Source organism: Lepisma saccharinum, chromosome 4 (assembly GCF_977018435.1).
Source record: "Lepisma saccharinum chromosome 4, izLepSacc3.1, whole genome shotgun sequence".
Taxonomy (NCBI): Eukaryota; Metazoa; Arthropoda; class Insecta; order Zygentoma; family Lepismatidae; genus Lepisma; species Lepisma saccharinum.
Window position 1 is genome coordinate 42,081,315 of NC_139232.1, and position 12,250 is coordinate 42,093,564.

A 12,250-nucleotide genomic window follows, 5' to 3' on the forward strand; every position below is an offset into this window, starting at 1 on the left:
CCGCTCGCATACTTCGTTTGCATATAGGATACATCGTTCAATTTCTTCGCCATTAAAGCGAACATGTGTTATAATATCTTCTACCTCCGATCGAACGCGTCGACACCGGTTGAATTCGGGTAAATCCGGATCCTTAATTATACCAAATATGACTCACCACCGACGCCAAAATGGCCGGACGTGACGCCTTAGAATAGGCCGAAAATGTGTTTTGTACATTAATGGAAAAACCATTAATTCCAAGTTCCCACGTGTGCATAAAGCACCCCTGACTCATATCCGGCAGAAACGCATATATAATATACAACAATAGTGTTAGAATAGTCCGAAAACGAACTCCACAATAGTGTCTTTTGTACCTTAATGGAAAAACCATTAATTCCAAACTCCAACGTCTGTATAAATCATCTGTGACTCATATCCGGCAGAAACGCATATATAATATACAACAAAAGGTTAGCTTAGGTCAAAAACGGAATACATAATAGTATCTTTTGTGCACTAATGGAAAACCATTAATTTCAAACTCACACGTGTGCATGAGTCATCGATGACTCATCTCCTCCTCCACCCCCGACACGTGGCACTTGATTAATTAACAATAGCGTCACCCCTCGAAACTGAATTAAAAAGCCATTAATCATAATTAAAAATGACAGAAAATCGATGAAAAACGACGGTAAGTATTTTTGATACTACTCTTATGGTTTGCGTATGTATTAATGAAAATATCCGTTTTGCGACGGGATAGATAAATCTATGTGCATTCTATTGTTGTTTCGAAGTTTGGTGATCTTAACATGTCAAAATCACCTTTTCTGCCGGTTTTCATGAAAAATGGCACAGTGTACGAATACTTTCTGCACTCACAGTATTTCAACCAAAAACTCAATATGCTGACCAAGGCAGAATTTATTTTATTTTAAATAATAAACTAAACGTTACGTTTCAACCTTCTAGCAAGGTCTTCTTCAGACTCTGTACCAAATACAAATACAGTCTGAAGTAAAAACCTTTCTAGAAGGTTGAAACGTAACTTTTAGTTTATGTTTTAAAATAAAATAAATTCTGCCTTGGTCAGCATATTGTGTTTTTGATAGATTGATTGATTGATTTAGTTTATTTTACTTCGCGTTTTGTGCCTCTAGGCTAATTTGCGAAGATGGGGATGAGTGATGAAATGATGAAATTGATGAATGGACATTCACAAACAACCAAGCCCGACCGGGATTCGAACCCGGGACCCTTGGCGTCGCAGCGCGATGTGCTAACCACTTTTTTTTTTTTTTTAAGGAAATACCCCCTACACGGAGGTATCCCCCACCATTCACTCTTTTTCTCACTTTTACACTTTTCAATTCTTACATTTTTCTTTGTTTCTTATCAACTGGACGAACACAAATACCCATGCCTTACCCGGAACTCGAACCCAGAACCCCTGGCGTTGTAGCGCGCTCTGCTAACCACTTCGCCACGGAGGTCGACGTAACCACTCGGCCACAGGGTCGGGCTATTGTGTTTTTGGTTATCATGGAAACAAGGCTTAATGGTGTTATGTATTTCAAATAAGAATTTTGTTGCAAACTGAGCTGAACATGCTTTCTTCTTTTTTTTCTCCATTATGTTTTATGGTAGACTATACATTCGTTATGTTATGGTATTCGGTACCGTACTGCTGCCCGACGGTTGAGAAACAATGCTCCAGTTAGAGCCTCTGTGAAAATAATCTGCCTCGCACGTCTCCACTGAACAATAGAACAAAGTTTAGAACACTCTCACTGCAACATGCTAAAGAAATCCCTATATTTACTTGCAAAAAAATGTTAAGGCTTCTTCAGTCTATCCCTGATTTAATTCAACATCTCACTCTCCCTTGAACGACGTATGTTACTCCACCACCCCGAGCTAACACAGAGTGGATACGGTATTTGTTGTGGACCCTCGCAACAGCTCCGCTCTGGCGTAAGCATTGTTGGCGACCATTGTTGACTCAGGAGAATGCATCGCGAGGAAGACTGAATATTTAACAGCATCGTTAACCAGGACAACAAACCTAAATAGAGGGTTATAACAAGAGCAAGTGTTGGGTTGTTGAACAAGAGTAGAGTTGTTCCATTGAAAACCCCAGGAGTCTCCTCCTCAATGGTCGCCTTCTCCGTTCTCCAAGAACATGTTTATCCCCTCAACTACCCATAAACGGATTTGGAAGCTGCGCTGTGAATATGCATGCTGAAGGAAGCATTTGGCTTGCAGATGAGGTTTCCACCCTTATTTTATCTCTGTTCTTTTCTAGAAAGAGAAGGGGGAGAACACCCCCTGGGGAAATTGGATCTCACGGCATCAGAACCGGATGGACAGTGTACTCCCTCGGAATAATTAAAAGATCAGACGTTTCTTAAAAATTTTCAGTCACCTTTTTTTGATGGAGCCTAATTATGTCATTATACGTCATCTCGTTAAGCTTGACATTTTCCCAACGCCAAACCCCTCCGGCTGCGGTTTCTTCCGGGTTCTCAATGGGTTGAAATGCTGCTTCAAGACATACGATAACAGGAAATCAATTTTCAAGCGGGTCTAGTTCGTTAGGAAGCTCTAGAACTTTTGCGAAAGTTTTGGGGGTGGTACAGAACTTAAAGCAATCTTGTCTCGTGAGTGAGGAAGTCTGTTCCGTTCTCGATCTAAGCTCGAGTTGCGAATCCCTGTCTCGTTCTCGTCCAGTGGCGTCACCTGAGAAATTGCGTTTGGGTGCTATAAAGGGCGGACATGCTTAATGATTTTCGATCGATCTTTACTTACAAACATAATACAACAACGTAATTTCAAAATTCAAAACCTTCCCTCTTGCTGCCACTTCGGTGGACGAGCGCATTAAATCTTCGACTCAATATTTCTTCATCGAAGGTTCAGGGTTCGAGTCCCGGTATAGACATGAGCCTTTCTTTATGATTGTCTTCATATCAATTTCATCTGGTAAAATTGGCAGAAAAGTGCCATGAAATAAAAAGTACAACTATTTGTTTCCTCTCCTCATACCTATGTAATATGTTGGCAGTGTATGGAGTAACAGTTTGGAAGTAACAGTTACTTTTAAAGTAATTCTAACTGTAACTAGATACTTTTAAAACTAAGAATTACAGAGTTACTTTCTTGCAATAGAAGTAACGTTATCAAAATGTACTTTTACAGTAACTTTACGACACTTAAATTATTTACTTGAATATTTGTAACGTGGGGGAAGAGCTAAATTTCGCAATTCTGTCTTCTAGCATGTGTCTTCTCTGGATGCTAAGGTGAAAAGATTTTCGTAGTAGGAAACCAAGACAAGGAAAATAAGCCTAATTGCATGTTAAATCTAGAACATCAACCTTAATTCGTCATTTCTAATTACAGTTCAACATTTTCGTGCTCTGTTGCACCTTATTTTCTTTTTGAAACAATGTTACCAGAGCCATAAATAAAACATATGTAAGTCTTCATATTTTTTTGTTTTATTGCAGTTAATGATTACAGTTAACTTTGTGTAATTTGTAGAATTTTTTAGCTGAAAATAACTGTAAAAGTAATTCACAGTTACTTTCCAAATACATGTTGCCTTTTAAAATATATAACCCTAACTGTAACTCAGTTACTTTTTGAACCAAGTAATTGTAACTCAGTTACATTTTGAACCAAGTAGCTGTTACTCAGTTACTTTTTTAACCAAGTAGCTGTAACTCAGTTATTTTTTGAACCAAATAGCTGTAACTCAGTTACTTTTTAACCAAGTAGCTGTAACTCAGTTATTTTTTGATCCAAGTAGCTGTAACTCGGTTACTTTTTGAACCAAGTAGCTGTAACTCGGTTACTTTTTGATCCAAGTAGCTGTAACTCGGTTACTTTTTGAACCAAGTAGCTGTAAATCAGTTACTTTTTGATCCAAGTAGCTGTAACTCGGTTACTTTTTGAACCAAGTAGCTGTAACTCGGTTACTTTTTTAACCAAGTAGCTGTAAATCAGTTACTTTTTGATCCAAGTAGCTGTAACTCGGTTACTTTTTGAACCAAATAGCTGTAACTCGGTTACTTTTTGAACCAAGTAGCTGTAACTCGGTTACTTTTTGAACCAAGTAGCTGTAACTCGGTTACTTTTTGAACCAAGTAGCTGTAACTCGGTTACTTTTTGATCCAAGTAGCTGTAACTCGGTTACTTTTTGAACCAAGTAGCTGTAAATCAGTTACTTTTAAGAAGTAACTTTTCGAATATTTCATGTTTTGGGAATAATCTGTTTTCAGTGCTAAGCACATTTCTCTTCCTTTTACATATATCCGTCGAAATGTGTATCAGGATAGAAACAACAGAAGTGGAAGTCCTTGAAGTACGCACATGCGTGGACACGCAACAGGAAACGAGCTTCCTTTTATATTTCATGTTAATGGCTGTTTGCAAACCACTTACGAAGACGCGAGATGACAATGGGAGAAGAAGGAAAGAGCCGTCGATGCTTTGTTTACCATCGGGAGGCACGCTCCTGTTCTCTGGCGCAAAAACATTTCTCATCCACCAATTGTGCCTCGCATCACAGGATGCAATACATGGGGGGGAATGAACAATGTAAAAGATTCGTATTTGAACTAGTAATGCAGTGAGCGTTAAAGTATCAGAATACACATTTTCAAAATAAAGTAGGTTCATACTATATTTTCTTGCACAAATCATGGTTAGGTATCGTGAAAAAGTGTTCCGGGTTTAAATCACAATGAGGAGCTTCCAGTTCTAATCTCATCCACAATCTAGTCACGATTGCCTAACTTCTGAACTTTAAAAGCTTATGAAAATTAACCTCTCACCCTTATTTCATTCTCAAATGGCATTTATTTTTTCGCTGATTATTTTACCGGAATAGTCTGCATTTTACTATGTAATGTCGCTTTTGTACCTCTTGCACGAATGACGAGAGAAGAAACACAATGCTCTGGTTGAGACTTGAATCCAGAACAGGGGCGTATGCAGGGATTTCTGTAGGGCTTCAATTGTGGAAATATTTAACTACAAACACCTTACAAGCTAATATCTAGCAGTTTTTTTGAGATTTCAAAACATTAATACACTGAAATAATTTGGTCATTATTTGTTCTAACTTTTCTCCACCTCCGTCAAGAAGAATCCAAAGTTTAGATTGTGTAACGTTTCATATAAAAATCATATTCACGTGGCTTTCACACTGTCTGAGGAAATTTTAAATGTCCCCTTGCCTTATGTCATGCGTTGTGTGTGTGTCCTGTGTAGCAGTGGCGTGCGGTGACATTTAGGCTAGGGTACGCAACATTGGCGCGCGGAAGGGGGTTATGGGGGCCAGACCCTCTCTAGTTGGGCCATCATGTTATTCAGAAAAATACTTCTTTCTACAATTTTATAATGGGAAAATTCTCATCCATGTATTATTATCCAAATGTACCGAGGTAAAATATATGTATGATATTTTATATTCGCAAATATATTCTGATAGTACGACGTAGAGTTCAACAATTCAACTTCTATTAATTCCTTTATACAGCGCGATGAACATTGAACGGGAACGAAATGGCACAGTCATTTTTCGTGCTTTTAAATAGCATGTGATAAATTTGATAAATCTCAGAATCCTCTACTATTTCACAACACCTTTCTCAGAGTAAAACAACAAACAAGGCCAACAATAAAGTTTCTATTGTCAACTACACTGTAGAGATGTTTCTTTTCTGAAAATGTCTCATACTGCTTACCATCCTTCATAACTCCTGCCTGAAGCACAAGTAATCCAAATCAGGAACAGACCTTCCATTTCGGATTGTTTACACTTTTTTTTCGTAAATACCGAAAAATCTCTTCTCCAGAATGTCAACAATAACTCCCGGTCCCACCTATTCTATCACTTCACTGCATCGACAAACAATAGAGACTCTGCAATGCAAATACTATGAACGAAACACTCGCTGCAAATTTCACACGGCAGAAGAAAGTTAAAATCAACCTCCCACGGTAACAAGTGTCTGCTCTGCCCGAAAATCAGGCGTTCTTGTGGACGAATGAATCGGAGTTGCCAGTCGACGAAATATTTTGTAGAAGGGAGATAATTAAGCACACGTGGAAAATACGTCAATCAGCATACATCCCAGAATACTTCAAAAGCTAAAATAAATTATGTTAAGCACAATATAACATCCAATTACATCACTTTGCAATGTCTGGAGAGAAGGGGGCGGCTCATTCGAATCCCATTGTAAGCATTGTGTTTACTTATGTTTTATTTTCCTTTAATCGTTCATTCATATCGTTTTATTTTCCTTTTTAATCGTTCATTCATATCAACAGTCAACATCCATCCTCATCAACCTATAGGCTGCAAAACAATGGAACTAAAATAAAATGGGGCCTCCTGGATGGTGCTGTGGTATCGTCGTCGCCTGGTAATCAAGGGGTCCTGGCTTCGATATCCGGTGGAGGCACATAGTGGTTCGGATCCCACTTTAAACTGTAGGTCCAGTCCCCATCAGCCTATCTCTGCATAAAGTGGACTTAAAATAACAATTCAATTAAATAAAATGTTGATGCCGAAAGAAGATAGATATTCTCGACTCTGAGAATTGAGTAAATCTTGCATATTTTCCCCCAGGCACAGTGACGACGCCAAAAGAAGGTCAACGCAAGACGCAATCCTCAGTCGGTCAGTCCATTCTGCTCCTCACCTCCCTATACGAAACAAAAACCTTGCTAGTGTAACTAACCTCATATACATATTTTATATGTGATAGTTTAAGCAAATATAATCTTCCACCACGACATATCCTTGCCCCCCTCTGATTCCTGTATCAGCAATCATTTTTTTAATGTATTTTTAGAGCAACCCAACACAGGGATCAATCTACGCGTGACTGCTAAATAATAGCAAGCTAAACATTCGAGAAAAAATATGTATTGACTACTGCCAATACTGCAAACGCTGCTAAATCTTTGGTACCCTCGATGCTTAGAACAGGGAAAGAAGTGAGGGAGGGAGTGAGCGCGGGCAGACCCAAACATGTGGTCGGGGTTCATCTCAGCCAATGGGGTTTGCCTTCCGAATTTCTAGGGTACGAAACAGAATAAAAGCTTTTGCTGGCAGAAACGTGGATCGGGTGGGTGCGGACAGTTCCGGTCAGAATCGGGATCATTCGGGACTGCCGTCAGGAAGGCGAGGAAATAATACTCTACCTAGGTATAATTATTCCTTGGGCCAGGCAGAGACAGGCAGCAGCATGTCCGTGAGAAAATCTGAATTTCTTGCAGTGGAAGCGTTTTTGGGGCGATAATTGTTTAATTTTCATGTTCGGGACAACGAAAGAATGTTTAATTTTTCTTACTGTGTTGTGGGTACGCATTGCGTACCTTGCGTGCCCCGAATGCACGCAGCTGCTGTGTAGGTCCTTTACAAACATGCACTTTTAATCTTTAATAGAAGCTCTATACACCCCTCTTTTATTAACTTTTTGGTAACAGTTTTAGATAAGATATTTTCCTGGTATACTCTGAAGGATGCAAAATGGCTATTTGTCGAAGCAAGCAAAAATTATAACTCGTTTATTTATTTGTATTTTTGTATTTTGGAATATTTTCTCATCACAACAATAAATTTTTGCTTGGGTTGCAGAATATGAAAAACAAGTTATGACTTGGTTTCTTTTCATTTTGCGTTATACTCTTGCAAGCTAATTTTTTGTGCTCCGGTTATTTTGCTGAAATATTAATAAACTGCGATCTATTTCTTTTATACTTTTTGTTAAATTCATTTAATAGTGTGAATGTCTAGAGGTGATAGGAAGACCAATTTGACACCCCGTCCCCCTCGCTATACCAAAGATCCAGAATGTTCGGACTGGAAATTGTAGGTTATCGCTATTCATATTCTGCAACCGCTGCATTTGTATTCTGTCCCGGTAATCTCTGGAGCGAGAGAACGAAAGTAATTATCTGCGCAAGTAGTGACTCGAGAGGGCTCGACCAATGAACACGTGCGGGGGAACGGGATTGCGTTGCAGGGAAAAAGCGACTGCAGCTACAAGCCTTTCCAGCAGTGTGTACTGCTTCGCTCCACCAACTCATTTCCCCCCTTCTTTACCTTTATACGCGACTTTGCTCCAGAGACTCCAAGGATAGAGTAGGACAGGAACCATGATTATCAAATAATTTGTTTATTTTAACATTAACAAATTGTTTATAATGAATGAGCAATACTTTTGGTTAGATAGACACGAAGGCTACCGAGTTCCTGCCCAGCATGCAGGAGTGGCTAATAACGGGTGATGAGCCAAGGGAGCATGACAGCACGAAATGCGTTTGCGGAAAGTGCATTTTATCTTGATTAGTCTGCTGCTGTCAGGCAACCATATTTAGCACGTTGCATTCACGTGTATGTTATACCACTAGGAGTACGACGATGAAGATGAATGATAATTAGACGAAAGGGAGTCCATAAAGTCCTGCAAAAAACTAAAACTCGATAACTTGAAAACTATTAAGATTATTAACAAAATATTTTGTGTGTACTTACAGCAAGGTTCAAAGTTTATTTCCTGCTTGTTACGTTCATCGCCAAACCTCCAATTGTGCACCATTCACGTCCATACACTGTTGCAGTCTTTTTGTGAAACCGATAATTGCGAGCTGACGGTGCTTTCCTGGGATATTCAGAATAACATCTCTTATTTTTTCTTTTAGGAAATCCAGATTAGCTGGTTTCTGTCAATACACCTCGGTCTTTACATGTCCCCACAACCAATAATCGCAAGGTGTCAAGTCTGGTGATCTTGCAGGGCAAGGTGTGGGCCCTCGTCGGCCCATCTACCTTGAAATTCTTCGTTAAGAAACTGCCGAACTGTAGGGCCGGGCCTTCACCTTCTTGCGTACGATCATGTGTAATGTTGACTTCGGTATTCCCAGTTCCAGTGATCTTCGTTTCAGCGATTTCATTGGACTTCGATGCACGCTGTCCTGCACTGACTGAATCACATCGTCACTCGATCCTGGCCTTCGACTGCGTGGCAAATCTGACACACTTCCCTTTGCCTTGAACTTTTCATACCATCTCTTGATATTTCAATTTGCTGGGGGTGGTTTCCGATATGTTGTCTGGAACTTTCTCTACACTGAAACACAAGATTTTAACTTTGCAAACCACAGAACACACTGTGCCTTTTCCTGGATGGACGCCATATTAAGTCACGTGATCACGTGATTACCAGTGCAAGCGTCACTGAGCAGTGTGGCCAAAACAAAACTTTAAACTTCCACCCTTCTCACCCAAAAAATGTGTATTGTTAAACGCAACAGCTAAAATGTTATAGAGTTTTAGTTTTTTGCAGGACTTTATGGACTCCATGTATACGAAAGAACAAACACAATTAAACACCGATGTTCAGGCTGGGATTAGAACTCGGAACATTCGACACTAAGATCATTAAAGTGATTACTCAACATGCAATTGAGTGACTACCCATGCTCCTCAATACTCAAGGCAGTTACGTTCTAACACGAAACGAACGAATGTGTACGAAAGTTAGAAAAACCAGGGTTATGAGAAGGTGATTTAGTCGACTGTCTAACAGAAGACCTGGGTTCGATTCCTAGAATGAATCACCTCAGTTAGGGATTTTACAACAAATGTACCTTTATAAGAGTCTCTTGGACTCACCAATATCTTGGACCATTCCTGGGGGTAAAAGAGGACCGCAACGTGGTCTCTCACTTCCACTGTGGTTGAAATCAATAAGCGTGTAATCATACACCCATATTCCTTTTATGCATTCTTGTCATGGTGCAATCGTAGCGAAAAACTCATACAACATGGAAGATCTAGATTAATAAAGGATTCTCATCCCAAACCGCCTCACGCTGCCTTTTCTATACAGATTCCCACCCAGACCTTCCAATTACCAATCTATACCTCGCTCTAGTTTCCATATACTAATATCAATCTCCCGTTTGCTTCCTTTTCGTTATCTCAATATGCTTTTTGTTTTCGATTTATGCAATTATCCATCATCTTTGCTGAGTCCGGAGAAATGATACGTAGGTATCTATCTATTTGGTTCCTGCGACAATCTGCAACAAGCCCTAATGGACTGGTATCTAATTGAATAGTGTCAAATCATGCGATTGAACAACAATTGCAATTATATGGAAAATTAATCTGTTGCCTGTATATCATTCCTTATTCAGTAAGCACCTGTTTCTACGTAAATATCTCTTATCTTATTTTTTGATCAACCGCTCATTTACTTTCAAGTAAGAACGAGAATGCTGACGATTTATTATATGGAATTGTGGCTTTCCTGGCCACGTGATTCGAACAAGTGTTCTCAAGTTACCAGGGACCCTAATGATAAGGGCTATGTATGCGCTCGAAGCGTTGAAAGCTAACGCCGATGTAACCTGGCTCGTAAACCAAGAACACATGTTCGAGGTTGATTTTCTAATTGTAGTATTATTATATATTTTCGATCTTGCCACCAAAGTTCCAGAGCTCGAATCCCGGTCTGGGCATGGGTGTTCATTGTTAGTGCCCCTTCATCAATTCAATCTAATCATCACTCATCAACGTTGTCGCAAAGTGGCAGAAACGTGATGTAAAATACAGAAAACAAATACAGATGCTATGAAAAATGATTTATTCAAGAAATATTGTTTGTATTTTGGAAGCAAACATATATGAGCGTTTTGGCTAAAACAATATAGCTTCTTCCTTTTACTATATATTATTTAAAAAATGGCGTCCGTACCTTGAACTGTTACTTGGTTATGCTTTTTAAAATTGCGCCTCCTTCCAATGTTGCCGTCGCCTTTAACAACACTCATCCGTAGGTATCCAGTATCAGATTCTGAAGTCAAATTCTCTCTGCCGCTCAGTGCATGCTCAACTCTACGCAGAGTCCTTCCTCAGGCACCTTCAATGTAGATGGATCGCTCAGCTGCTTCATCAAGCTTATCGCCATAAGAAACTAAAAGGTGACGCCTGTCGAGCAAAAAATACCCAGTGAAATTACTTTTCACCGTATTTGCAAGATCTTCAGCCTTGGATATATTTAAATCAACAGCTGGCGAATTGAATATCAATGGGTCAACAGACACTGAACTGGTAAAAGAACTATCTCTCATATATATTTCATATTCGTTTTCACTGTAGACAACTGGCAATTTCCACGGAAGAAAGGAAAATCTTGGAAAGCAACTCAGGGAAAGGTTTTGAAGGAATGTCCTCGAACATTATGCAACGCATCAATTACACTGGTTTTTCGGGTTGCCTACCTTCTATGATTGAGTGATTCCATTTCCAGTCTCCTCTATTGATTTGTAACTGACTTCTGATCATGATTGTACAATACGAAATACTACATTTTATGCATTTCAATGCCATTATTTTTACATCAATATACTATTATCACAGGGTGACATTGTTCAATTAGAAAAAGACTTTCACAGTGCGTAAAAAACAGCAAGACGAAAAGCTTTTCTCAAGTTCTGTTTGTTCAGGTTTCTTATCGACGCCACGAGCCCGAAGAGTAGAAACAAGGCCTGAACGAACAAAAAGTTACTAAAAAGAGTTGTTTGCCTGGATGTTCTTTACACGCTGTGAACGTTTGACTATGTTATACAGCAACAAGAAGTGCATCCTTTTCAAGTAATGTTGTTTACAAATGCATTAACTTCCCATAACAAATAAATGTCTTCTAAAAGACTAAAAAGTAATGACAGGATATTTAATAATGTAATATTTCGTTTAGGTGTCAATAATGTTAGAGGACGATATGTTCTTATGCAGCGATTGTAAATATATAATGTTTATCGGATATTATCTCTCCTCTTGTGCTTCTGTTTTTAAATATCCAAACGCTATATTTCGATCTAATACTTCTCTGGATGTTAGTGACAATGATTCTTAATTAGCAATATATTGCCAGTAACATTCAGATAAGTATTATCACTTAAAGATATGGTGTGAAAAGTCAGTGATTTTATTTTACATCACCGCTGTGACGTTGCAATCTCACAATATATGGTCACCTGAAATCGGACGATTCATTTTGGATTACAAGTTGAGTACGTTAAAAGGGGGGAATCTACCATGGTGGTCGTGTTTGGTCCAATCAAACCAACAGAAAATGACGGGAAAGGTTAACAGACTTCCATGCCGATTTCCCACAGAATTAGGGATGGTGATGAACTGCATGCTATGGTATTGCACGGGTGCATCGATTTG

At 39.1% G+C, this 12,250-nt stretch overlaps 1 protein-coding gene across 1 annotated transcript in view; it reads right to left on the reverse strand.

Annotated features, from left to right (window-relative positions):
* Positions 1–12,250, reverse strand: part of LOC145987134 (5-hydroxytryptamine receptor-like) — a 488,137-nt gene that overhangs the window by 382,359 nt on the left and 93,528 nt on the right. The gene's annotated exons all lie outside the window — the stretch shown is intronic.